The following is a 27,865-nucleotide window of genomic DNA, read 5'->3' on the forward strand; positions in this document are numbered from 1 at the left end:
CTGCAAAACGCCGGGATATGAGGAGGTGGGCATGTCGCCTGAAAGATCTGTCGTCTATGCGTGCTGCTCTTATCATGGTCTTATGCGGAACACTTACCAATCCTAACAAAACGCGGAAAATTTCCGTGCAGTCACAATTACGCTCCAGGAAGCCTTAACCGAGGCTTTCGAAGTCGCAAGGGAGACTGGCGCGCCAACTCAAGCTGTTCTTGAACAACGTCAACACGGTTTGTACCATCAGGAATCCAGAAGGCGTTGCGCAACCTTTTTTTTAAATGACGTTCAGCTGGTTGAGTTGCCAGCAATGAACGTTTGCCAGAACTCCTCGTCGTGCCGGCAGACAGCCCGCAGTCAACACCACCAATATAAACCGCCACTGCCGGTCGCTGAGAGGTGAAAAAGGTCTTAGAGAATTATTGCATAGTGACGACGACACGCAAAATTATAATTTATCAGTAGAGATACTGTAGGCAGCAGGGCACGAGGACACACGAAGAAGAAACGAACAACAAGAGCGCCACTTCTAACAAGTTTTATTTCACACATGCATCTCATACGCCAAAGACATGCTATCACTTGTGCTAACAGTATTCGTGCCTTAGAAATGGTAGCTCTTCATCTCATAAAAGTAGAGATGGAGTGCTTACAAACGTCACGCCTGAAGCATTTGTCCTTTCGGCTTCAATTATGGCTTGACCACCACCGATAGTTTTGCTGAGTACAACAATATCCGAATTCATCACTTTTATGAGTATCGCATCTTAAAGTCATTTCGCTTTTCAACACATTTTTTTAAACGTGTATCTTCATTGACACGCCACGAACACAATGTTGCCACCCGTAACACCGACCCTTGGCTCGTTCCTCAGTTTCGCACCAATTATAAATTGCAGTCCATAAAACACAATCTACCTGTTATATTAAATCGTCATAAAGATATGGAAAACTTTTCGCGCAAAAAGCTACACGAATACTTCAGTAAATTGTAATTGCCCTCTGCCTCGCATTTTGTGGTTATATAACTCTCTATATATGTGTCCTCTTTTGTGTGTTTTGTATATATGTATGTACTTTTTATATGTGTGCACTCTGTTTAATTTTGTACTATTTAGCATTTCTCCGTATATACTGCCTGTCGCTGCTCTGTAAACGTCTCCGGGACTCAGTCAAGACCCAGTCGGTCCTTTTATCCCGGAGAACGTTCCAGTGTATAACTGGAGATTAAAATTGAATTGAATTGAATTAATCGCGTGGTCATGTCTTTGCTTTTACCTATCACAACAGTCTTCTCAAGAAATGGTTTGCACCTTTTCGATTCGCATGAAAGATTGCGGTCGGAGTGAATTCCTTTCGTCGTTCTTGACGTTACGTGCGCGCTCCATAAATCACCCATTAAGACAGCGCACCATTTGGTCTATGTAATGACCCCCGCAAGATAAAGGTATCTTGTATACGACACCTTCATTGTAAGCGACGTACAGCTTCTGATGACGAGTCGTGCATCCGACGCTACTCAAGAAGGCAGCGGCTTTTCCCAATCAAAGGACCCCCCCCCCCCCTTCCAGCCAATGGCGTCGGCCGATTCTCACGAACCTGCTAGCGTGGCAATGCAGGGAGTGGCGCCACAGTCAAAAAATGGGTATATCCCCGACCACAGAGGGAAGGGATTGTCCCCTTTCATGTCTCTTTGTATACCACTCACTGCTTTGCATCGGCAGACGCCATTGCCTGGAAGGGGATCCTTTGACGGGGAAAAGCAGCTTCGTTCTTGAATTGTATAGCCGTGTTCTCTTGCATAATGTCCTTTTTTAGTGCGAAAGCTGTTCTAGCCGCACTCCCCTGGTTTCAGCGGTGTCTGTGATAAGCCTCTGAGTAGCAAGTGCAACTGGCTTACTGGGGCAGTGGACACCTCAAACGCGCTGTGAGTAGGCAGTGGCGTCCATCTACCAATTGAGACTGTTATGGGCCTTTCCTTCTCTCAAAACCAGAGGACTAATTAGACTCCGTTGATTTTGAAGAAATGAAAAGCGCATAACTTCCTCCCGGTGTCAGTGGACACCTCATTCGCGCTTTCATGTACTATCAGCAAGAAATGAAACGCGAACAAGACAACTGAACCACGGACAGCAAAATAAGTAGCTCTTAGCCAGGGGAAGCTGAATACTAGCTCCTGCTATTTTAATTTTGAAGGCACGAAGACTGTTCTTTAGAAGTGTTACTCAACCGCGCTTGGATTTCCAATGCAGGAGCTGATACGTTGGTGTTTTGTGCTGCCACCTCAGTTTTCTTGTTCGCGTTTCATTCGTTGCTGATAGTACGTGGCGGTGGTGTCCACCTGCGAAAAACTGTGCTTTCGCGCAATATTTTGTGCTCAGCAATGATAAATCGCCAGCCACCGTTTTATAGTTCAAGGCATTTATTTAAGTCGAGGATACAAACATGGTTTTAGAAGAGGTTGGAAACGAAAATCTAACTGCTTTTTACGAAAACACATGATCAGGAAACACTAAAATGAGTGGCTATTTGAAGAGCTAAGGATAGGCAGATTTAATATTATCCGAATGAGCGTTAACAGCTGGTCAGCATTTAAGGATCGCAAAAAGTGAACGGAGTTTTATGCAATTAAAATATCAAAGAAAATAAACGCAATTGTGCTTGTTGCAGTAATTGAGCCCAAACTTCCGGATATCAGATGCATCCTGGACTTTATTCTTTCTTTTATAATTATCCTTATCTTCTTCCCCTCCTTCCCTCGCCATCGGTTAAGTGGATTATAACGGCCATCCCCACAGGGCCGCAAGTAAGCCGATGTTTTAATGGTCTCGCTCACCGGTATGCTATCACAGCAATAGAGGGAGTCGAGGAGGGTAAGAGACTCGCTGTTATGCAGGGTGCGTGTTGTAATTACGCGTAAGCTAATTACGCTCTCATCGACGCCCGAATGCGTCGCATTCCGCGCTCTCCTTCCTCAAAGCACGCGCACAAAAAGATGATGCGAATAAACGAATCCGACCGAAAACAGTGGTGGATGAGAGGCTCGTTCATTCTCATCTACCTGGCTGCATAATGACGCTGAGCAAACGAATAACAAATGAAGGAGAAGAGGAGGGAAGCCGTAGCAATGCAGGGAGATAGAGAGACAGGGACCATGATCTTGAAAAAGCTCCTCTCCCAACATTGAATCACGAAACTTCTCTCTCGGCGGCCGATCCAAAACAGAGTCGTGCACAAACGGTTTCGTGGGTAAACATGCATCGCTCCGTCACGACCTCCGTGCCTTTCGAGGTGGATCGTGAGGTCGACATCAGCACCCCCTGGCGGGGGCATTCGGCACTCATCGTAGGAGCGAGCGCCGAAGCAAGGGCTTGAGGCTCGCGGTTGCACACTTCTATGCTGGACTTAGTAGCAGGTACATCACAGCAGGCACAACTACAATAACGACAGCGACAGAGACAACATAATCCCGCTGGAGATATTGGCCGGACGTTTCTTCCCACAGTATATGCGGGTTCGCGATGTTTCTTTTTTCATACCATGTATGGACGAGTGCGTGTGTATTCTAACCCGCGGCTCCTCAATTCGATGCATAGCGCATGTCGAAGCATTGGCTAAACTGCGTGTAGTTCTGATTGATACCATTAGACGTCCAGAGCATTGCTTTGGGAAGAACAAATCCACAAACCATAAATGAAGATGGTGATTGTGAGGTCATTGACGATGGTGAGGGTAACGATGGCGGTGGCGACGACAGTGATGAATACGTGTTACATACAGTCAGGGTGTTCATACCTGTTCGTGGATAGCTTGAGTACTTCCGTTCATAAATCCCTATTACCGCTACAGTTGCACCGTCTTTCGCCTTAATGTTACACTGTATCTGCCTTAGTTGCAAACATATTTTCCTCTGTGCAGAAAGACTCGCAGAGTCTCACGCTTTTGGCCGAGGGGCGGTTACAGCTTCAGCAGCGTTCCCACAGATGAGTTCTGGAGCGCGACCCCCCCCCCTCCCCCCCTTTCCGATCTAGTGCACGTGACGGTATGCTGTTTCTGGGAGCAGCATGAGCCCATTCTGGTTGACCATCCGTCTTGCCAATCGCGGTTCCGCTAATTACGCGCTTGGACCACGGTTCGTCCGTGATCCGTGACGGCAGGCGTGATGGACGAGCAGGCGGCCGCTGCAAGAAAAAGGAAAAGAGAAGGTTAATGGATGCTGTCGTCCTGTTTGCCCTGCGACACGTACGTGCCGTCTAGTGCAACGTGTTTAGGCTAATCCCTCCGCAGGTTGGCCAGCGTTGGGCCTACGGAAGAACAGCAACTATTACGCGCGTAGAACGAAACTTACCATACGGCTGCAAAAGGAACGTGTACACTCGGTAAAGAAGTTTGCGGATAATGGGCGCCACGATGAGTAAACAATCATAAACAATCACACCGCGCAGCGCCACTTACATACGGGCAGCGGCAGGCGACTCTGTCCAGCCTCGACTTGTACGATCAACGCAAGCTTATCCGACGGGTCAGAAGCAGCGCAAGTCATTGGCGTCCTGAACCACCAATTTGACTCCAGACTTACTTTTGCTGTTTAATAAACGCTTTAACGCGATAGCGGTGAATACCCCGAGGTTAGGTTAGGTTAGGTTAGGTTAGGTTAGGTTAGGTTAGGTTAGGTTAGGTTAGGTTAGGTTAGGTTAGGTTAGGTTAGGTTAGGTTAGGTTAGGTTGTCGGCCTTCACGGGCATGGCTCTGGTAGGTGGTCTCCATAGCGCAACCTAGGAGTCAGGTGGGCCAGCTAGGTCACGTGACCTTGTGGCGTCATCATAACCTGCCTACTTATTAGCGAGCAAACTGTCCACCGCGGCCGGTAGCAGTTAAAGTAATGTTTAGTCGCTCGGAAAGAGCAACCTGGTTCGCAAATTCCCCACTGGTGGCAGCACCTGTCATCGCAGGGCAGTGGCGCATCGCTTAACCGCTGCACCACTGCGCCAGGAGAGGTATGAGGACTCCCAGAGAACTATGAATGTAAAGTAGAGAAGCTACTTCTGCATATATGAGAATTAACCCATTACGCTACTGCGTCATACCCTTAAATGTCCCCTCCATTTTTATCTCTCTCGCTCTTTTCTAACATGGGAGCGCAGACTGAAAATGATCATTGCTCCAAGAGGCGCCCGTGTGCTGTGCGATGTCAGTGCACGTTAAAGATACCCAGGTGGTCGAAACTATTCGGGAGACCTCCACTACGGGAACTCTTTCTCTCTTTCTTCTTGCACTCATACCTCCCTCCCTTCCCTTACGGCGTGGTTCAGGTGTCCACCAAGATATGTGAGGCAGATATTGCGCCATTTTCTCTCGTCAAAAACCAATTTACCAATTTGGCTCCAAGATCAGTGTTTCCTTGGCTAATTGTACTGCTTGCGCATCTTGATTTAAGGCTGAATGTAGGGGCCACGGAGAAATCGAGACCTTTTTGCGAATGAATTTGTTAGTAAGTTTTACGGAGGGTTCGGTGTACAGCTCCATGTTGCGAAAAAATGGGTCTGCGTTCCGGGCCGCTGCCGAACTACGGCAGCCGCTGACCGAGTTTCTTAAGAAAGACAGAATCCCAGTATTCATGAGCGCAAGCGGTTGGCTCCTTGGAGGGTGAAGTCAAGTCTATTGAAACCTCGGGGCATGCGTTTCGGTCGCAAGACGTGTTGTCGCCCATGTGCAGCCAGTTACAACATCGGAATGAATTACAACTAGACTGCTCTGGGAAGGTTGCGTGCCAAGGCGGATTTATGGACAAAACTCTGATGACACTATTTGAAGGAGTTGATGGAGTTAGACCAGATGCACAGAACTTTTTAAACTTATTTCTAAAAAAACAAAAAAGAGGGGGGGGGGGGGGGGGGTAGAGCGGGGTTCAATGGCGCCGTGGAGTTCTGTCATATAAAATATAGCTAAGATAAAGGTCGTGGGGCACTCCCCCCCTACCCCCCCCCCCCCCATACTCTTCTCTAAATCGGCCTTTGGGGGTCTATAAGCGTTGAAAATTGATTTTGGCGAAAGGAAATGGCGCAGTATCTGTCTCACATATCTCGGCGGACACCTGAACCGCGCCGTAAGGGATGGGAGGAAGGTGGGAGTGAGATAAGAAAGAGAGAAAGATGTGCCGTAGTGGAGGTCTCTGGAATAGTTTCGACCACCTGGGGATCTTTAACGTGCACTGACATCGCACAGCCACGTTCATTTCATGAAGCCTTCCACTGACATAATGTGGCGAGCTTTACTAATTGCTGCATATCGTTACGCATAAACCGGCGGCAGGAATAAGGGACGCACAAGATAAAGGAAGTCACGGGAGGACTGTTGAAAAACAACTGATATTTACTGGAGGAACCATCAACCCCACAGCCAAACAACGCATCGCAGCTTAACACTCCCCTCGTTTTTCAGTGTTTCTGCAAGCCTACTGACTTCATACTGCAAATCTCGAGGCACTGATTTATATAAAGGCCTTGAGGCAGTCCAGGTACCGCCATCCCGTGGCGAGCAAATGAACGAGTAATCCGTTCACACGGCCGGGCTAGAGCGAAGCGTGATTGTCTCCTTACGCTAAAATTGTTGGCAGAGTTGGGTCTCCTCGGGATAAATGAATTATTGGCGAGTTAAAGCCGTCAGGTAGAGGGCCGCAATCACGTAAACCTGGAAGGCCACGCTGTGCGATGCCTCTACAGCATCTCGGGCGGAAACGTGCAGTCTTTGCCAAAAGTAACCCGGCACAGGTGGTTGGTTTCTTAGCCGCGTAGCGAAGCACTCATGGCAGCCCTTATTAAGCTCTGATTCAGTGTAAAGAAAGGCGAGACCTTGTCCTTACACTATGGCTCCGTTCGGTCTTTAGGGCTGCTGTAAATGCTCCGTTATACGTTTGAGAAGCAAGAACCTGTTGCTCGGTTACTTTTGGCAAAGGGGTCACGTGTTCGGAGCAAATCAACCTCCGGAGTCAAGAATATTCGCGTGTGTGACCGCGGACATATCCATTGTCCAAAATGGCCGTCCGCTTTAGGAGCCTTTATTCAATTTGTTCCTTTTTATAACTTTGCTTGTTTGTTGTCTTCTTAATACTGCACCTCAGTTGCTCTCTAAGTAAACATTTTTTACTTACTTCCGTGCTGGCCCTTGTTTATTGATTTGTTTGTTAATGTATTACGTCTCCTTTCATTTATGGCGTCCGAGTGGTCGTCAGGGGCCTGGGTATTGCCATAAAGCGGACCCAGTCGTCATGTGCCACGCCCCCTCGGGGCAAGCTGCGCCCTCTCTTAACTGCCGATTCGGCAAAATGTCGTTCCGATCAGCGCAGCGCGCTCTGGCGGCAAGTGGAGGAAGCGCGCCTAATCGTGAGCATTGTCTGCGGTTGTTGCACTCGGTTACCTCGCGCGATTCGGGTAGGGGAGGACTCTGCTTTAACGCTGATTTGCCGCGCCTGCAACGTTCCCACGGTGCACTAGGCATGCGACGAACACCTTGAGAGCCATCTTTGACTCCTCGTCTCTGTTCTAACGTCACCGATATGCGGCCATATAGTGATGAGCTCCAAATGCATGCAGTCGGTGTCAAGCATTGTTTGACGCCGCCACTTGATGATGACATTCTTGTAGAAAGGCTTGCGCGTGACGTCACAGGACTCGTGATGGTGTGCAAGACATTGCTTCTGTGCACTTCGGAACCGGTGGTGATAAGCGGATTAGACAAGAGTACATACTTTTGCCCTAGTCTTGCTCCACCAAGATGGCGGCCACTATGAAAGCCATACGTGTGGTTTGCACCGAACGTCCCTCTGAACTCCAGAACTAGTCCAGTTCCAGAACTAGGGTAGAAACAGCCGCGCGGTTATCTAACCCGCCTATCACCACCTGCTGCAATGTACTCTGCATTAGCTGTCCCTGTCCCACCACCATGGCGTCCGTGGCGTCGCGTGCAAGACGTCTATTACAGTCCGTAAAGTAGGTTTGTGGCTCGGAATTTTAAAAAATCTGGTACTAACACTGATTTCAACACACACTGCAACCGCACACTTCGTGCTCGCAGCATCATCGCCACTTTGGTCTGAGCGCGAAATGAACGGGCTCAGTAAGTCCATGCGTACCGCGGTACCCACTGGCAGACCGAGGCCATATGCGTCAGAATCACTTTTGAAAAGAAGTGAAATTACATTACTAATTATTTTCCCAGAAAACAAAAAATGTAGTTTAACTATAGTATCAATTACTGCTCGCAAAAAGGAACGGCATTATATATTGCAATTATTTATGAAAATGATGCAGTTACTCGTAAATTACTTTTTGGAAGGCAATCATATAAAAAATATGAAGCAAACAGAGTAAAAGAACACCAACCTCTTTGAACATGTGACGTACGCCATTCTTTGGTCCTCCCGCCAGATTATTTCCCAGAAAACTTTCCCTTCGTGAGCGATTATAAAGGTAACACAGCGCAAAAAAAAAACGAAGAAAAAAATAGAAGCATGGCCGAACGCTCGTCATATTCACTGCGCTCAAGACTGAAACGAGCGGAGAACCCCAACGCCTTGCTGCCCTGAGCTGCGCTCCATCTTTTTAAGCCTCCTAAGATGGTTATTTATTGCTGTCGTGGTCTCAGAAATCGATCTGAGCAGCGGCCTGGGACATTTCTGCCTGTTCGCCGTCTCGCCCCGTAGCGACGAGCGTAGGAACTACTGTGCCTTTAGCATATATGTATCCTTGGGAGTGGTTCAGCGCTCTCATGGCTACTTTTGAATAGCGTTCGGTGCCATACACAGGAACACTAGTTCTGAACTTCGACGTGTGCCATCTATACCCGTTAGGCGCCTCAAGTACGGCCTTACATACTGCTGCTCGGAAGGTGCTCGCCACGAGTTCACTCCCACCTACCCATCTAATGCCCGCCGGCAGCGACCCGACAGGAAAGGGAGCCGATAGTCTCGGAGGCACAGCCCTGGGCAATTGTTGGCACACGTCGTTCCTTGCGAGGCACCCAACCGTGGGCGTCAAAGCTTTGCTCGCAAAAAGAAAAGTGGTGCGTTTTAATGAAAGTATTTCCAAAAGCAATTGATGCTTTTGCTGCGAAATTACCACCGCAAAATATTTAATAAAATTACTAAGTTAGTAGGCAGAGAAAGTAATTCATTGCATTAGAAATTACCGAAATAGTAATGATTTTACTGCCATGTCTGATCGAGGCACGCTAGCGGTAGCAATGGGAAGGTATCGATATAGTGTTGAGAGCGGGGAGCAAGAACGGCAGCTTTGTGCTGCTTTCAGGCTGCACTAGTCCTATAAACACTAGCTGTTTCACAAACTGCTAAGGGTCATCGCGGAAACGTCAATGCGTGGACATTCTAGGGCAGGTTGACAGGCAGGGGTTCCACTCTAGAGCAGGGCTATTGTGAGGTGACTTTGTAAAAAGGTTCACATGTATACGTGCATTCTACAACACGTTCGATGAGAAACGCCGAAGAAACGAGCTTTAATAAATGTTGGTCGTGACTGCCTTATTAACATTTACGGTCACCGCTCCCCTTCTTTAAGGCGCTTTGAATAATTAAGAAATAACTAAACTAACAGCTAACGAGTAAAGCACCGGTCTGGAAGTCAGGCTCAAAGTCTGATTTCCGACCTGACAAGCAAAGCATGTGTCGTTTTGAGTTGTTACCTCATTACTCGCGACTGACGACATTTGAATCGCGAGCCCTGCAAGAAGCGCTTCTTCCCATAGCTTGACAGCTGGCAGCAACCGCTCATAAGTATTTGGCACTTACTATATCCGCGACGACTTCTATTATCCACAAAATCACCTGGCTACAACGTTACTTCGATTAAGGCACTGACTCCCGGTCATGACGCTCCCGGGTAGATCGGAGTGGAGCAGGTGGGTATGAATAGAGCCCGGAGGGGAAGACAGTGCCTTTTTGTCCTTTCTTTTATGTACTTTATGCGCAGGACGAAAAACCTGCTTCAGAAGCCAGAGTGTATTGGCAGGGGCAGGTGTGCTTCGATTTCGGCGGGGGCATGCAGACCCTCTAAAGGAAGCGTGCCCTCTGCGCCATCTCACAGACAGGGCGGAAAGTGGAGGGTGGGGGGGAGGGGGGGGGGGGTGGCACGCTCTGTCAGAGGGGCGGTTAGGAAGGGCGGGAGGAGTTCACGCTATTCCGTCTAACATAAAAGCGTGCAGTGTTCTTCAAGTGGAGCAGTCTTCATCCAATCGTGAGCCGAGTTTCGGAAGCTATTTCCGCGTAAGAAGCGGCGCGAGATGAACCTGCGAGACTGCCAATCACGGTTAAGACTTAAGGTTTATTTAGGGAATTCAATCGATGCAAAAGTGCATGAACAAAAATTAATAAAGGAAGTGGCGAAGTAAAACAGTTAGGTCGACCTCCTGTGAAAAATACCCGGAGAACGCACATTTTACGGGAAATTTGGCAGAAAATACAGTGACTTAATTACACAGGTAGATGCGTGCTATACAAACAATAACAAAACAATTCAGGTACGCAGAACTCTTTTTTTTCTAGTACTAAAAGATGGTCAGGAAAAAAACATTTGACGCTATTTAGCAACGGACGCGTCTGTTTCCTCAACAAGTACACTTGTTGAATTTTCATGTGTTCTTAGTTTTTAAAAACAAATAATGGTTTTGAGCAAACTACGACATTTCAAAAGTGTCCTAGTTCGTTAACAAAATAGCAGACACTCAAACCTGCGTTTGGCCAACGATGGCTTTATTTGCGTACGTTCCATGAAGCCCAACATTAAAATAACAATGAAGCGATAAGCGCTTCGAAATGCGGCGACGACATGCGATTCCTAAAGACTGCTGGCAATCACCAGCCAATCATACTGCGAGTGGTCTTTGCGAACAGAACCCCTAATTAGCCGGTATCGCAAGCTGTGGTTCCCGCGTCACTGCACGGTATTACTCGCGCGTAGGGCGCGTAGCACATAGCGTGAATCGACGGCAGCTGATCGAACTCTGTCGCGACGGGAGCTCTCTCTCGGAACCGGCTACCGCGCATCGCCTCGAACAGAACAGCTCAGCCGATTACTCTTCGTTGTGGTAGCGCCGGCAAATTGGCCCACCTTGACGCAAACGGCTAGAGCAGCTGTCTCTATACGTTGGAACGCGCGTGCCGTCTCTAAGTTGCACATATTTACCTGCATGCACTCGTGTGTTTACTTCCGTTACCTTTTTTTTAGCTTTCGTTTTTTATTTCTTTCTTTTTTTTGCTTACATTGGCTTGTGCATCCATTTCGGATAGAACCTTCAGGCCGATCACCTGGCTTCTTATCCCGCTTTGACATGCCGCTGTGTTGTTGCTATATTTAGGATGCAAAATGGTTAAAGTGTATGCGAACCGAGTGTTGAACTTTTCGAAAGGCGCCTACTCATTTTCCTCTTTTGTTTGCGATTACATCGCAGCCAAAAGAGCACTACCCTGAGCTTTGGCGCATGATAGCCTTAGTCGCTTATGCGCCATTAAACCCAACACAACACAACACAACGCACAAAAGAGCACTGATAGAGTGACAGGTGCGAGAGGTGTGGTAGAAAAAATGCGAGGCACTGATGAATAACCTGTGCGCTTAGAAACGAATAAAGGTTTTAAAAGAAGTTAATAAAGGAAGTCCCACTAAAGTCTTAGACTTCGAGGCCTCCTGTACTTTCTGTACTTTCTGTACTGTATATTCTGTACTTTCAAAATGTATCAGAAAATAAACACTGATTCTGATCCCGATAAAAAAAAACACTGTAACCAGGACAGGTTTTGATACAGTGTGACTTAGAGTTTATTTTAGAATCTCAAGAAGTGCATGACGTCACTGACGTGCCGCAGTAAGCACATATGCAAAAACAACTCCCTGCGCATACTGAACTACTGGCTATTGATTGGGAGCGTATCTTAGCTTGCACGCAAAATAAAGCAGATGCTGTGCTCAACTGAACGTGTCGCACCGTGATCCGCAGGTTATACCAAGTAGAATACCCAGAAGGTTTACAGTCAGAATGCACGGAGTCTTAACACGTACGTAGACTGCCGTAAAACACCGTGCCTGTGCATCTTAAGAGAGAATCTGAATGGCTTTCAGGGGCGGGCGCAAACTAGCTACATTTCATGATCGAAGTAGCTGCCACCAAGAGCTGTAAAACGAGCAGAGTTCACTCTGGATTTCTTCAGTGTGATAAGGCAACGGGGTGAACGACTCGTGCGAGTTCCTCACCGCCAGCTGCGCATATTCTGTTTCGTCGCAGCCACCTGCCCATTCCGAAACTATTTTCTTTATAGCTTTTCGGCTTTTTTTTTCTTGCCGGTAATGATGTCTACTTTCTTTTTAATCTCAGCGCGTTCCCTTTGCTCAGCATTGAACTGCTGTTCTGTGTTACAGATGCCACAAATTTGGGCATAAGAAGTAATTAAACCAAGTGGAGTAGTCTTGACCGTAATTTAGAGGGATGAATTTTAGACATGCGCAGGTTGTTAACCGGTAGATAGATGCACTGAGTCTGTGTTCTCTGCTGTTTGTATGTGTGTCCTATATTTCTCGTTTTAATGTTTTGTTCGCTAACGTGTATGCGTATATTCTACTCGTTCATCTCTTACAAGATTATAAGACGAGTTTCCGATAAAAGTAAATGATTTTAAGCAAAACGCTCATCAGTTATTTCTGATGACTACTGAGCAGAGTTCCTGATCCATTGCTGATTAATATTGGCCGCCATTTTCTTATAGGACGTGATGTGTTTTTTTTTTCTTGATAAGCTTTCCATTCATTTGTTATGTGCACATGGTGATTCCTTCATTTATTTCGGAATGGTTTACCATGCATTAAATCTAGTATTTTGGCCCGATAAAACTGTTAATGCCATTTTTGACGTCTCTTTAATATAGAGCAGAAACACAGCGGTGATACTCTTTTCGCACGCAATGCAAACATCAACTGAACTATTTTATGTGCCACTTGCGCTGAATCGTGGACAGTTCAGCACCAGACCCACCAATCATTACAGCAAACATGCAGCTTCCATCGACCCTCTGAAAGTAACAGCAAGGCCCGGAATATGGTATTACAGTTTCGTGAAAATACGTGCCATACTGATACACCCACTTGATCTGAACTTCTTCATACCCCGGGTTCACACTTATATACTCTCTATAAGAGCCCCCCCCCCCCCCCCCCCTCCCCCCCTTCCACAACAAGTGCCGGACTGCCGGTGAAGTGTTCTTTATAAGCAGAGTTTTCAAACATAAGTTAGTCTTACTCTGGAAAGTACAAATCAAGAGATTTAACTGCAAAGTTTTATTAGTTGTGCATCAATACAACACGAGAAATTGAAAAAAAAAAAGAAAGTTTGTCTGGGACGGTGCTTGAAAAAGATACTGCTTTAATATCTTCAAGCATCATGACTTGTGCAGAAAAACTTTTTTTTTTCCGTCAGGAAATGTCGTGCAAAAATTAATCGAAAATTGGTGATTTCATTCGAACTCATAAAAGTTAATGGGAAAGCTCATCGAGAGTATATGTTGTCGGTCTGATGCAAGAACACAACACATGTTTACTTTGTGATTAATTTCTGATGAATCACTATGGCTATGTCGTAGTCATATCATAAATTCAACATCCATTTTTGTAACGGTTGAATGAATTTTATTTGCAAGTAGCCGTATGTTTGTGTGAATGTCTTATCATGGATTTAGTATCTGTCGCACTATCAGCTTCACAAAATGGGGTATCAAATGTCCGAACGTATACCTTGTCAGAGAAAAAAAAGATACCTTGGAATTGAAATGACGCGGTTTAATCGGCTGTAGTGGTACAATAATTAATACATTAATTAACCCAATAATTAACCCATTAACAGCTCGGGCTTGGAAGCTAAGAGGTTAAAAATCGGTGCCCTTTTACGGCTCTTCACCATAAATATTTTGCAGCAAAGCATGACGGGAACAGCCCTGCAAACGATTAGTTGTACCCCCAAAGCTTTCCACTCTGAACAGACCACATAAGTTACGCTTCTAGTCATAAAAAAAAAGTACGCTAAAAAAACATTTAACTTGGAAATGCCTTGTCGACACATGAAACTGTGGTAAGCGTATTTGCTACTCTCCAAAAACCTTAATTAAACGATCGTATTCAATGATTAAACAAAGAAGAAAATACACGTCCGTGGTTTTCTTAAGTATAGAACAGCTGCTCATTTGTTTTCAGCAGACACAGTACGGCAGCATAGAAGATAGCCCACGGTGCATCTGAGAAAAAAAAAAAGAAAATAAATAGTAACATTGTTTTACGCTCAGCTCCAAGCGTTGCATTTCAAATATCGCATACGCTGTTCGACATTTCGCTCCCAGCGTCTCCCGAAGGCTGGATGACGTCAACGTGGGACACTTTGAAACGAGGTCTCCCACGAAACGCCCACGTCCCTACTCGCAGCGGGCAACCTCGCCGTGAAATCAAGATCTTTAAACACCAAACAAAATAGAGAAAACAAAGCCAAACAAGGTACAAAAAGAACGGAACTTAATTGACAGGTGCTTGCGAGGACGTACGGCTCGCAGGTGAAGAAAGACGGCAACCGCGAGAGGTCCGCGTTGAAGCGTCCCCTGTTGCCACCTACGGCGCCTTCGCCGCGAGTTTCGAAGAATTGTTTGGGGCTTACTTGTTGTTCATTTGCTTCGTTTATATGTGTTTGTTTTATCGCCTGCCGGGCGCGTCAGTCATCGGCCGACCGCCCGCTGATAGACGCGAGTGACCTGAACACTCCCACAGCGATCGCGTGTAGGCGCAGTACGTCTTGCGGCGGCTTGGTGTCTCGACGTATGACTAAACTCCTCAAGTCGTCAGCGGCGCCGGTGAAAGTCGGCGTTCAGAAATATACAATAAAATGACGCATTCGTTGTATCACAGACATCGATGGTGTTCGGTCAGCTGACAGCTGGGGCAGCTCGCATGGTGTCACGCATGGCATTTCTGCAGTGCGCCGGGACAGAAGGCAAATGCTAGGCAATGGACTGCCTCTAACCTTCTGCTTTTTCTAAAGTCTGTCTGTTCTATAGAAATATCTGAGACGTTGAATGCCCGTGCAGTGACTAGCAAGGAAGGGAGGTTGCAACCGACGGTGGCAACGGAAACTTTCGGGTGAAACGTAAAGACTACCTTGTTGTTCATTTGTGGCAGCTTCTGGCAGAACGCAAAGCAGAACTTTCGGAGGGGTGGGACTCCACAGGAAGGGACGGAACCCATCTGGTGGTTGAGGGCACCAGGGTGTAGTACAGCAGATGTACAACTTAACATCCCCGATTTCGAAAAGAAGCGGGTATCTTGTTGAAAGGAAAATGAATCATGTTCATTGCATTTCCATTTAACGTGGCACCAGTTGAACCTTTCCGCCGGGTACTGGGTTATTTTCAACATGACGCGAGAAAAAATGGAACGTCTTTGTGCCGAGAGCAAACGTGGTGCTCGATTTTACGCATCTGATATACATTGTGCTAGCCGGCCTAGGCTACTGCCTTATTCACACATTGCACGGAACTAGGCCGACGTGGGGTTTGGAAATCGGGGCGTGCTCGGAAAACGAGTGTCCGCGGAGGGACAATTAACATCCATGTTAGAACCTTTAAAAGAATTTAAAACAAACTGTGCCGGTCCGTACCAACAGGCATAACGGGCGGAAGGGTCGGAGAGGCGAACGAAGATTAAGGGACTGCGCCTTTCCCACCTGGTCTCATCGTCTTCTTAATCTCCCGCTGAGCGCCATAACACTGGAACTAAGGCCCTCTCCGGTTTCCCGTGGAGCGCCGTGTCTTTGTCTCCTCTTTCTAATCCGCGTCGAATGTTATTGGAGCGGCCACGAAATGTTCTTGCAGGTCTATTCCTGCATTTCACCATTGCCTCGTGATTGTTTGTTTTGCGCGAGGAAATAGAAATAGCTCATGTAGATTTTCTAACTCTTCAAAACTGTTAACGGTTCGAATTTCAGCGGATTAATCACACAGGAAGAAGACTTAAGAGCGGCAAGAAGAAGAACATGTGATACTCTCAAGACTGCAAATTACACACGTCGTCATGCGAATGTTCATCGCTCATCTGTACCCCAGGAGACATGCTCGCGTTTTAGCTCTTATGGCCACTCTTCACTTTCCATGAAATCACTTTCGGCGTTAGTGATTTTGCTTTATCTGCTTTCCTCTCACACCATATTATTTTCAGAGATAAAATCTTTCCGGACTCCACTTCGAGCGCGTAACTACTTTTCTGAGAGTTCTTTTTATCCTTGAATAGCAACAGACTGTAATATTCCAATTAAGAGCGAAGTTTCAAAATAACCAGTGTCCCAATGTCAATGTTTTTTTCTGGTCTATTCTTTTTGCACTTTTAATTTATTCTCGGTTTTCAGGTTTTGAAAATTTGAAGATCTTTTTTCGGTGTTTATGTTAGAAGTTTCTCACGGTTCATTTTTCGTAAAAAATTGATTCCCATGGAAGAATTACTGATTTTTTTTTTTTAGGTGATATGTGGGGAACTCTGTGCGCTGAAAAGTCACGTGTAGTTTATCTTGTCTTGTCTGTTGGCAGGAGCAGTTTATGTTTAAGTATTTACGCACAGATGGCTGTGTTTAGATCAGAGGTTGCAATATGATGTTTATGTCACCGTATAAAGAAAAAGAAATGAAACAGCTCTGAAGTTATGTGATTGGGCCATGAGACAAAACGCAAATAGAAGTTTATTTGTAAAAATGGCAATACCTTTATCAGACTGTGTGTGAGTGTGTGTGTGTGTGGGGGGGGGGGGTGCAGAAATGCACGCGTATTTGTTGCTTGCGTCACACGTGCTGCCCGCTCCTTCAGTCACGGAACGAAATGTGAAAGCATGCAGAAAGCACTGCGTAAGAATAAAATTTCGGGTTGTAAAGAAGCAAGAAGTGACCAAGGTCTTAATCCAGACAGACTCACAGGGATTCCGATCACTCAGTCCGAGTGATGACTAAGGCGCTAGAATTTCTCTCGAACCAACAGAGAAGACAGAACATGCCACTTTTCGTGAGCCCCGCCGCGGTGGCTCAGTGGTTATGGTGCTCGGCTGCTGACCCGAAAGACGCGGGTTCGATTCCGGCCACTGCGGTAGAATTTCTATGAAGGCGAAATTCTAGAGGCCCGTGTCCTGTGCGATGTCAGTGCACGTTAAAGAACCCCAGGTGGTCGAGCCTTTCCGGAGCCCTTCACTACGGCGACCCTCATAGCCTGAGTTGCTTTGGGACGTTAAACTCCAATAAACCAAACCAAACTTTTCGTGACGCTTGTGCATCGCTTCAAGTTCGCGATGGCTTTTTAAGGCTACAAACGTTGCGAGTGTCATTCAGTGAATGCTTAAAGATTCCTCAGGTGAGCAATGGCTCTGATAAGGTGACGACAGACAGCGAGGAGAAGGCACTGTGAGATAGTTAAGCCTTTCGATCTGAACCTAGCGTTCGTTTAAAGTATTGAAGTAATGCTTCAAAAAGAATCGAACGATCCCGCTGTCTCACTGCCATCCCGCCTTTCGCATTTTCTTAATTCTCTCTTGTGACCGATTCTAAATCGCACTGAACCGCTAGCAAGCTATGGCGCACATATGAAGGGTACTGACCCTTTTCAGTTAAAACTGAATTTCAGGAATTGAATTAGGCGTCAGGTCATTGTTTTTTGTTTAGGCTTAAACCAAAAACTTCAGCCCCTAATTCTACACTTAGGAGTGCTCCCTGCTATCTCCTAACTGCGGAACCATTATTTTCAGCGTTTGCACTTAGTCTATAGTTTTGCGGGTCTCCATCAAAATTTTAACTGTGCTAATCTCGTCTTCATTTTGTTGTTCGTCTGCGTTATTATGCTTTTTAAATTACGAATACTCTATCCAAGTACTTTGCTAATATAATATGCGGGGACAGCGATATTCATAAATAAGTATAAATAATATACATAAAATTCTCTCCTTTCCATGAACAACATTATCAATAAAACCTAATCACGGTCATGAGCATTAGCCCTAACAAGAAAATAATGGTCACACAGCACGCGGACGCATGATGTACACAGACGTTTGCGTACGTTGTATGCGCTTCGCCTGGCCTGTCTTTTTAACTTGCGGTGTTTGAGAAACGCCGAGAGGTACAGGAAAAAGCAGCAATGCTGCATTTAAATTGTGTTTAAGGGTTTCTTGAATGGGCAACTCTGGAGATTTCTTTAGCACTTTGAGTTGATATTCGCGGTATATTGCTCAGACCCCTCCCCGCGAAGTTCGAACGAATCGGTATTTTTCGAAAATGTCGAACGAAACAGTTGGAATGCAACAAGCAATAGCAAACCAAACCGAAACTTTGCGACGAGGCTTGCTTCAGGCGCTGCTTTAGCGATAAATGCGACGGTAAAATAGGCTCGAAATTTCACTCCTACGGGAAAAAAATTCCTTCGGCACATACATAATGAAAGCTATCGCTTACAAAAACTTGCTGCGTGCATTCGTTTTCCTTTTGTTTCTTTTTTTAATTTCTTTTGTTTGGACATCAACGATGTTTTTCGTATTATAGAATTGTTCCTTGTGATGTCTTTTTCTTTTCATTTCTGCACTTGTATTCGTGTATATGTATCCCCCCCCCCCCCCCCCCCCACTTCTACTTTTACAAGTTCCAATTGTATTGTATTGGAGTGTATGCATGATAGTATTTAATTTTTTGGACCCTTAAGTAGCCTACGGCTACGGGTCCAGACAGTGTTGGACACATCTTTTTGTACTTTGGAATCTAAATAAAGAATTCGAATTAGAATTTGAATATGATGGTATCCATCCGGATGTCGATGCAGGCACAGTCGCTCTTCCTGTAACCCTATAGGTTTAGAGATAACAACGTTCATGTAAATAAATCTGCGGTGGAAGTTAGCATAAAGGGATTGGAAGATTAGTGGCCGAAAAGCAGAGAGCTGACATAAGGTTAGAAGTGTAGGAGACTGTTCGCAAGAAAATGGCGAATTTCGATAACAATTTACAATACAGTTAAACAAAAAATTTAAAAAAAGCCGAGCATGGTGGCAACTGCCACCAACCCGTTTCAAAGAGGACGCTGCTATCCTCTGTCCATCCATCCATGGTACAGACGTGGTTTGCAAAAGTCTGCACGTGAATTTCTTTACTCATATAGCAAAGTCAAGCGACGTGCACAGGCCCCGCTCACGAAATGCCCAAAATAACCTGGCATAAGCCTGGCGATGTTTATTCAGTGAGTGGGCGGGCCTGTTTACACGCTGGCCGCCAAAGCAGCGCTGCCCGTATAGAAATCGCCTGCTCTGTAATTATGGTCACGAAAACGGTAAAAGCGAAAATAATTTTCTAAGGAAGAAAATGTCACACTGCTCCGCCATTTGGCGGGATCTATGCGTGACGTAGTAGGGAACCGGAGAATAAAATATTCACATATGACGTGCTCGGCGCCCACGTATCTGTCACGGACTGAGAAATTATGTCTGCTGCTTGTCTATCCGCATGTTCGTACCGGTTCTGCTGTTTGCCGACCGATCTGGTGTTTACATCCATAACTTTGTTCCGCACAGCCCAGGAAGGTATTAAAGGCATTGCCATTCACTTCACTGGTGGCGAACACTTTGCCCAAGCGGTAGCACTGATGATACAGTGTGGAGAATATGGGGATGGGGCGGGAAGGCGCAGTAACCGCCTCATTTTATGCGCACACCTGAACGCCGCCGCACCGAAGTCCTTCGAATCAAAGTGAAGCCGAAGGAAATAGAAATTATCTTTGTCCGCCAGCTAGTTGACGTCATTTGAGGCGGGCTTTCCCTTACAAAAATGGTCTATAGACAGTCTATAGACTTCTTATAGACTCTATATACATCCTATAGATATTGCTTTTCGTCTATTCATAGTCTACAGACTGTCTATAGACAAAAATCTACTAAAAGTGTATGGTCATAAATCTATAGATTGTCTACAGACTGTCTATGGCATTTATATTGCCTATAGACTTTATAGACAGAAGTCTATAGACACTCTATAGACTGTCAAACTTTTTTGTAAGGGTTGGGACCGGATGCTAGTCATTTCGGAGGTTGTTCAACTTTGGCCTCTGCTACTATTCACTCTTTTTCTTGAAAGGGCAGCGTAAGAACCAGCGCATAATACGAAGCCTCTTTTCTTGTTTGTCTCTACATCCACCCAGTCAGATTAGATCGTATGGAATATTGTATGTAGGTGCGATTGTAGTAACTTGTGTTAGGCACACCAAAATGGGTGTCGCGCAGATTTGGTTTCAGTACTTGCGACGAACAGCGATAAGAGATAGCTATCCAGCGACGAAGTGGTTCTGGCCACGTCGTATCTACGTGAAATTCATCCAAAGAAGCACCTTCGCGGTGAGACCTCAAGAAAGTGACCATTCAAAGCTCCTCTGCCGCCAGATTAGACGGATGTCAGGTGCAGGATTCTTGGACATCAATGTTAACTGTGAAACAATGCGGAATATTGCGAGATACTCTTAGTGAAATACTGAAGGCCCATTCTTCCAATGCATAGCAAAACATTTTTAAAGTTCATCCATCGCTCGCACCGCGTAGTTAAGACCGCCATAGACAACCAATGGGGAATGTTGTTTGACGATAGCAAAAAAGAAACAAAAACAAAAAAATGCACGCCTGCCGAGGGAAGATCTCAGTGGACTAACTACGTTGCCACAAAGGCACAACCAGCAATTCTCAGAAAAGCAGCCATTTGCACCGCCATGATTATCACGTCCAATATTAAAGGGTCATTGAGGACACGTAGAAGTTGGTCTAAATCGATAAGGTGTCGCGTTCTAATCACAAAGGGGCCACTCTAATCGAAAGGTCGCTTCTATAAGCTGAATAAAAGCAAAGAAACGAATCACAGGTGTCCCCACCACCGGCCGATTTCGCAAGTAAAGTGCATGCGTCGACAGGGAATTTCGGGCTCAGTTACCAGAGTCTACGCTACACTATACGATTCACTTCAGAGCGGTGGCAACCCGTCATTTTTTGGAAAGGACGTCCCAAGTTGGAATCGACTGGCGGGAAGACTTTTAAATGCAGTTTTCTAGTCGATAAATGCGTCTTTTTTTTTGCCAAACCAGTGTCAACACCCTGCTGAATAAAGTTTTATGATGCAATAAACTCATAGAGTTTATCACACAAATACTCGTATCATAGACTTATAATACAAGCATAGAAAATTTTCATACAAATGTCATAAATTTCTGTAAAATCGTACAGTCATCATAGATATCTCATAGAATATCATACAAATTGTATGATACATCCTTTGATCAACACCACAAATTAAATAAATAAATTAAAAAAAAAACATCCCCTGCGCCCCTTGGTTTCTGTGGCTGTTGGCTTCTGTCACCTTCAAATTGTATGATATTGTATGATGAAGCCTCTGTCAGGTTATTTCATCATAGAACTTTTTTCAGCAGGGCATAGCCAGAAACAGCCAAATAATCACTTTTTGCTCAGAACAACTTTGCTCAGAAGAACTATTGCATGGAGCAGTCATTCGTGTCCCTTTAAGAAGCCATACAAAAAACTGCAGGATGGCACTTACGACTGCTTAAGAGGGGAAATGCGAAAGCCTTTTCATTTACACTCTTTATTCCTCCCCTAAATTTCCATTTATTTACTTATTTTTATTTTCCCTGTTTATCATTTTATTGCTTTCTTAATTTTTTATTCTATTTTTGTCGCTATCATCATCATCACTGTCATACTCATCGTTATCGCTAACTATCACCACTATTACATGCTATCCCTATCGCTATCACCGTCACTATCTATCTCCAGCACTATCATCATCACTGTCACTATCTATCCCTAGCACTATCACTAACGGCAGTTATCATTATCATTATCTCTACCATCACTACCACTATCTCTAGCACTAAGTGTCCCTATCACTAGCAATCATTATCACTATCTCTCACTATTTTTTACTATTTACTAACCATCACTACTATCTTTACGTATATGTTGCTTACCAAGTGTTGCTTAATCAACTATAAAATTTTATTTTAGTTACCATACAACTTATAATTGACAGTTCACGCGGACACTTTTGCGGACACCGTCAGTCTACAACCTCCGTCCACGTCACTCATGAGCTGAGAAAGGCTTTCGCCTTAAAACCGTGCCGTTACATTAGACTGCACCAACTGCACATCCTTCGCAATTTACAACGTCCCTCTTGCTACTTGTTTCCCGTCGTAAAGTCGTCAGCCTTACGCTTTTTCACAGAAACTTTTACGCGTTATCACCCAGCACTTACATCACGCAACGCTCGCATGGCTCTTATCGCTATAAAAGCACTCTACAAGTTTCATACCTTCGCCTAAACACTCACACGTTCGCACACTAGCTGGTCCCTGTTTAAAGGGCGAACTACTGGGTCACCCTTTCGACTACATTGTTCGCACCGCAGCCTGAGAACGGTTCAGGGAAAAGCTCACAGCGAGGGGAGAATAGCAACACGCGTCTCCTAAACAACGCGGTGCACACTCTGCCTAACTGTTAACCGATATGGTTCACCGTTTAGACCCTTGTTGGCGCATCGCTTAACCGCTGCCCCACTGCGCCAGGAGTGATATGATGACTTCGAGGGATCTGTGAATGTAATGACCTTCTGCATATAAGAGAATTAACCCATTACGCTATCGAATCGCACCCTTAAGGTGGAGCTTATGTGTCCCCCGCCATTTTTTTTCTTGATAATATGACGCCGTGTGCGCCCATTTCAGTGTGTACATCGTGCCGTATTCTATATTTAGCTTCGTTGCAAGTTTCCTTTCCCATACTTACCTTTCTAATTATGTGTCCTGCACATGTTGTTTCGCGAAAATTTCTAACCTGCCTCGCGCGGCCTTTGTGGAATACATAAAAATAAATAAAAATAAATTAGAGCCTTATACTGACCTGGAAAGGAACATCATCTACGAATAGTCTCTCCGCTTTATGACCGGCTCCTCGCACACTCTCACGAAAGCGCTTCGTGACAACCGTTTTTCGTCTGCATTAAGGTTCTCGGCAGGATGACAATCTAGGTCAATTATTAGTGAACGTCATCGATGACCAAAGTGTGCATTGGAAGCAATTAGGCTGCTGATAATGAGGGTTATGGTGATACGTGACCGTCTAGGTAGGGGTTAGGTTATCCAGGTGAACTGGGAAGAATGACGAGTGGAAAGAAGTACCAGATGAATAATAATGAAATACTAAGGACTATTCCATCCGAATTTTGTCCGTTGTAAAACCCGGTGCTCTGGCTATTTCTGTTTATGTTGGTGTGTGTCCGGTGGCATAAGAGGCAACCTTCGATTTAAAAAAAAAGGATTTAAAAAATGTCACGCCGTTCGATTCAAACCCGTGAAAACACTGAAAATGACTCCGTGATCACCGTTTTGAAGTGAATGATGGTGTTGCCTATAGCCTCAGGGACCCGTGCCAAAAAAACGGTGTCCACGCACCGCATTTTACTTGGGAAATCAGCAGGTGGTGGCAACACTTGCAATTAATGTTTTATTTATTTATTTTTTGGTGTGCGGGCTCGAGGGGGGGGGGGGGGGGGGCATTTTCTATAGCTTATAAAAGCTCATGTATCGATACAGGCCAACTTAAATTTGTCCTCAGAGTGCTGTTAAGCGATTCTCAATAAAATGCAGGGCTTCTAAGGACAATCGATGGAAGTGCATTTCCGCGGCAATTATTTCACAAAAGAGGGCAAATACGGGCTGGTTGGTACATGTTTGAAGAATCGCAAAAGAAGAATTGAAAAAAAAACAGCACAACGGAAGACGAGACAGCGCTAGTGTTTGTTCATCTCTTGTCTCATCTTCCGTCGCGCAATTTTTTCCAATTCTTCAATTATTTCAGTTTTTTTTCTTGCTTATATGTAACAATTCTTCACTTGGCTGTCCCCGCAGTTCTGCCTCTCACTACACGCGGGTTCTTACGGTACAACGGAAGGGAGACTGCCGTTGCTACTAGTGCCATAAACCCAGAGCAAACATTTTGTTCAAACACACAAAGGCTGACCCTGACCGAGGCTGGGACGACGGAAGGGGGTACGCACACACGTAGTACGGGCCATTTCCAGAGCGGATAGGGGCGTCAACCCCGCCCCAGAAATGTGGCGCCTAACGCCTCAAGTGACGACCGCTGGTCGTAAAACTTTATCAGTTCCAAAGGAAACGCGAAGAACGGAGGAGAGAAAGGCTGCGGTGTTTTGTGAACAGCACTGTGTCGCTCGGCTAACGTCGTAGCTCGGGCAAGGCTTTTTATTTCTTTAAATGCCTTTAAATTATTACCGTTCCCGAGAAACCAAAGAAAAGGCAAACATTATATTGTCCTCGGACAGTGGCCAATGACGATACCCTAAATAAAGGTGGGCAGCATAAAAATAAAAAAAAAAACTCAGTTCGATATTAATACTCGGCGATGTCTTTTTACAGTGCAGTTGGTGTGTATGATTATTGAATTGAATTTTGAGATTTTTGTGATGAAAACTGCAGTACTCAAGCAGCTTTCGCAGCCGGATGTTGGCAACACCGGCACTGCCCTTTTGCACGAGTGGCAGGTTAACTATTTCGCTTACCGACTAACGTAACCGTCCGTTGAGTTTAAAAGTTCTGGGCTATAATAACAACGCATTACTGAGTATCTTAATCCTACCCCTTTCACCCCTTCGTTAATCCGATCTTCGGCGTGTGGACACTTTCCCAAGAGTACTCTCGCTGTGTGGCCGCTATCAAGGGTTTCTTTCCTTGGAACTGCTTAAACTCCTGCGCAGACTGTCTGAGAGACGTTGAGGAGTGTTTGCAGTCCCATACAACACAAGAACAAAGCGCAAAAATTCCGAGGACACTTTGGCAACTGAAGTGTTGAGAGGCGAAAGCTGAGGACACTTTGCCGTGACCACTTCCGGTGGAGGTGACGTCACACCGTTCCCGGGGCTATATCGATACCCAAATTATACGCCTTTTGGGGATCTGAAGGGTTAATTACGCTTAATTACCCATTTTTCTATCTAAATTGACACAAATCCGACGTTTTTCCGACCATTCTGTGACAATTTTCACTATGCCGTGACGACTTCAGGTGGATGTGACGTCACATTGTTCCCGTTACTATATCGACGTCCGCGCTATTTCGACATTTTTGCCTACAAATTATTAACTAATGTATCTACCGTCATCAAACTTGGCTTCCAGGTTGATTTTTTCCTCGTCTATCTGAAGCAACCATTGGCTTTCTTTTTTTTTAGTTCCCTGGTTAAACGCGTGTGACACGCTTTGTTAGCAGACGACAGTATGAGCCATTAAAGGCTTTCGCCTTAAAATGCCCCTCAAAGAGGGCCCTCCATCCAATGGCGTCGACCGATTCTCACGACAGCGCGGTTAATCTCCTTTGAACTGTTATAGCCTGAAATCGCGGGGGGTGGCTGATTAAAGGGGACAACCACGGCTTATCGAAATAACTGCGGTCTCGTGAAAATTTGTCGGCGTTATTTGCAGGAGGGCCTCTCTTGAGGGGCATCCGCCCCTTCGTTATTCAGTTTTATCCGACTACAGCGGCCTCTTACGGCTGCGCGGCCAACCGTGCGACGAGGAAGGTTGCATGATACACTGCCTGCCTGCAAGGGTGTGGCCCTTTTACCCTTTTATTGGTCCTCTCAAAAAAGAGGTAAAAAAACATAAAAGAAAGAGAGAGGATGCCTCGGGAAAGAGCTACGCATGGTCACATGATCACGGGTAAGCGTGCGCCCCGACCGAAGACCGCAAAGACAAAGCTAGGCACGAGCAGGGTGTGGTCAAGCTACAGCGCCAACACTGACGCCGCCAAACTGGCAAGCGGGCCAATAACAGCTGCGCTGTAAATTGACCATAGACTTCGGGTAATGATTTCATAAAACAAATTTGAAAAACTAATTAATAAGAAACGGAAGTGCATGGTTAGAAAAATCAGCGTTTCGAAAAATTATTATTAGGCTGTTTGGCTACCCATTTCTTATAGTTGCATCGATTCGTTTGCTCCCATTCTCAGTTCTTATTCAGCCGAGAGAAAACCCGTAACCGTGATCACACTGTATTTACACGACAGTTCCTTTCAACTTTTCTTCTCTCCCTCTTCTCTTTCGCTCTTTTGATTCCACCCCCCCACCCCCCACCCCCCCAAAAAGGTTGCGGTACACAACTTTTCAACTTCATGCCCCCTTTTCAACTTCCATGCCTTTCCTTCCTGCCCTCTCCCTCGATTTGTTCATGGCGCCATGACCTTTCGGTTCTATTAATATCGGTTCGATATTCATCGTCGAAGAATATAGTCCTTAAGAAAATGTATTAGCTTTGCCTCTCTGTTTTTTATCTGCTGTGAAAAATACACAGAATATTAACTTCAAAACCTAAAGTTTGACGTCATCTCGTCTGTTAGGGTAGTTGGTTCATGTCGGAGGGAACATGAACGCCGACCAAAGGTCGCCGACGCTTTGTTCCGCTCTTATTGATGATGTCCTTTAGGCATTTAAATTCAAGCGCCTCAACGTCTATATGCAGTTACTTGTAGGACCTATATACCTAGAAAAATCGTTGCGCGCGGCCAGCATTTAAGTATACGCTACATAAACGGTAAAAGCTATGTATCTTGGGAAAGCCAGTAGGAAATCCTCCTGAAAGTTAGCTAATTAAACAATGGATTTCCACGTGCGAGGCGAACACTGTGGGCTGTGAAATATATGTCCCATAGGAAGGTTCCAGAATGATTTTCATCAGCTGGCATTCTTCACTGCGCACTTAAATCTCATTGCTTCGAGTTTGTGTAACTTGTCTGCTTTGGTATGCTGTTGAGGGAGTCGTTATCCAACCTGCTATCTCTGGTTCCACATCCGAACCCAAAAGCCATAGAGCAACGGCGACGTAGCCCTCCGGAAACGTGTGGCTGCAATAAACCTACCCGAAGCTATGAAACGAGCATAACCGTAGAGGTGATTAGAGGACTGGCATGAAAGTACACACCACTAACTAGATTTACCGCGCTCGGGTTAAGCAGAAAGCAAGGAACAAACGGCGACGTCATACTTGCAACGAAACCGTACTGGCGCACGCGACAGGATTTCAGCCGCCTCTATAGGCGGTCCTGCAGATGGGCAGGAAATAACAATTGAGAGAAGGTCAAGGAACTGAATTTCGTGATCTGTTTAGATGGTATTTTTTAGGCATTTTTTATCGCTCAGTTCATGAGCAGCCTGACCTTCCAGTGCAGACTTCGAAAGGTCATTTTTGTTCGTGTTGTTAGTCCTTATAAAGGCCATTACAGGAAAGGATTCACACATCTACGCACAATGCAATGGCAACATAATTTCAGAACATATTACTCGAAAACGACGAAGCACAGAACACTTATGAATGCCCATTCAAGAAAACTGGCCAGTACGAAATGGATAACTTTACGGCTCGTTACTGGGCATGAGGCGGAAGCCTGGCAAGGTATTAAAAACGTGGACTCCTATTGTAAATGAGGTGTACTATCCGGGACAAAAGTGGTGTACTCCACGCGGCGGGAGCCGGAGCTACGGAAAACTGCGTTGCGACGCCATCTACAGGCGGCATCTGGGATCGAGACAGCCAATGCGTGATCTTTATTATCAGCAGGCATGTCGCTTGGCTCGTTTCAATGTTTCGTACTTTATCTGGCCAAAATTCCGCAGTTTTTCGTTGCTCCTGCTCTTGCCGCATGAAGTACACCACTTTTGTCCCCGATAGTACATACGCAAGTGCTATTGAGCCCA

Source organism: Amblyomma mixtum, chromosome 10 (assembly GCF_055824585.1).
Source record: "Amblyomma mixtum isolate Tamu chromosome 10, ASM5582458v1, whole genome shotgun sequence".
In the NCBI taxonomy this organism is placed as follows: domain Eukaryota; kingdom Metazoa; phylum Arthropoda; class Arachnida; order Ixodida; family Ixodidae; genus Amblyomma; species Amblyomma mixtum.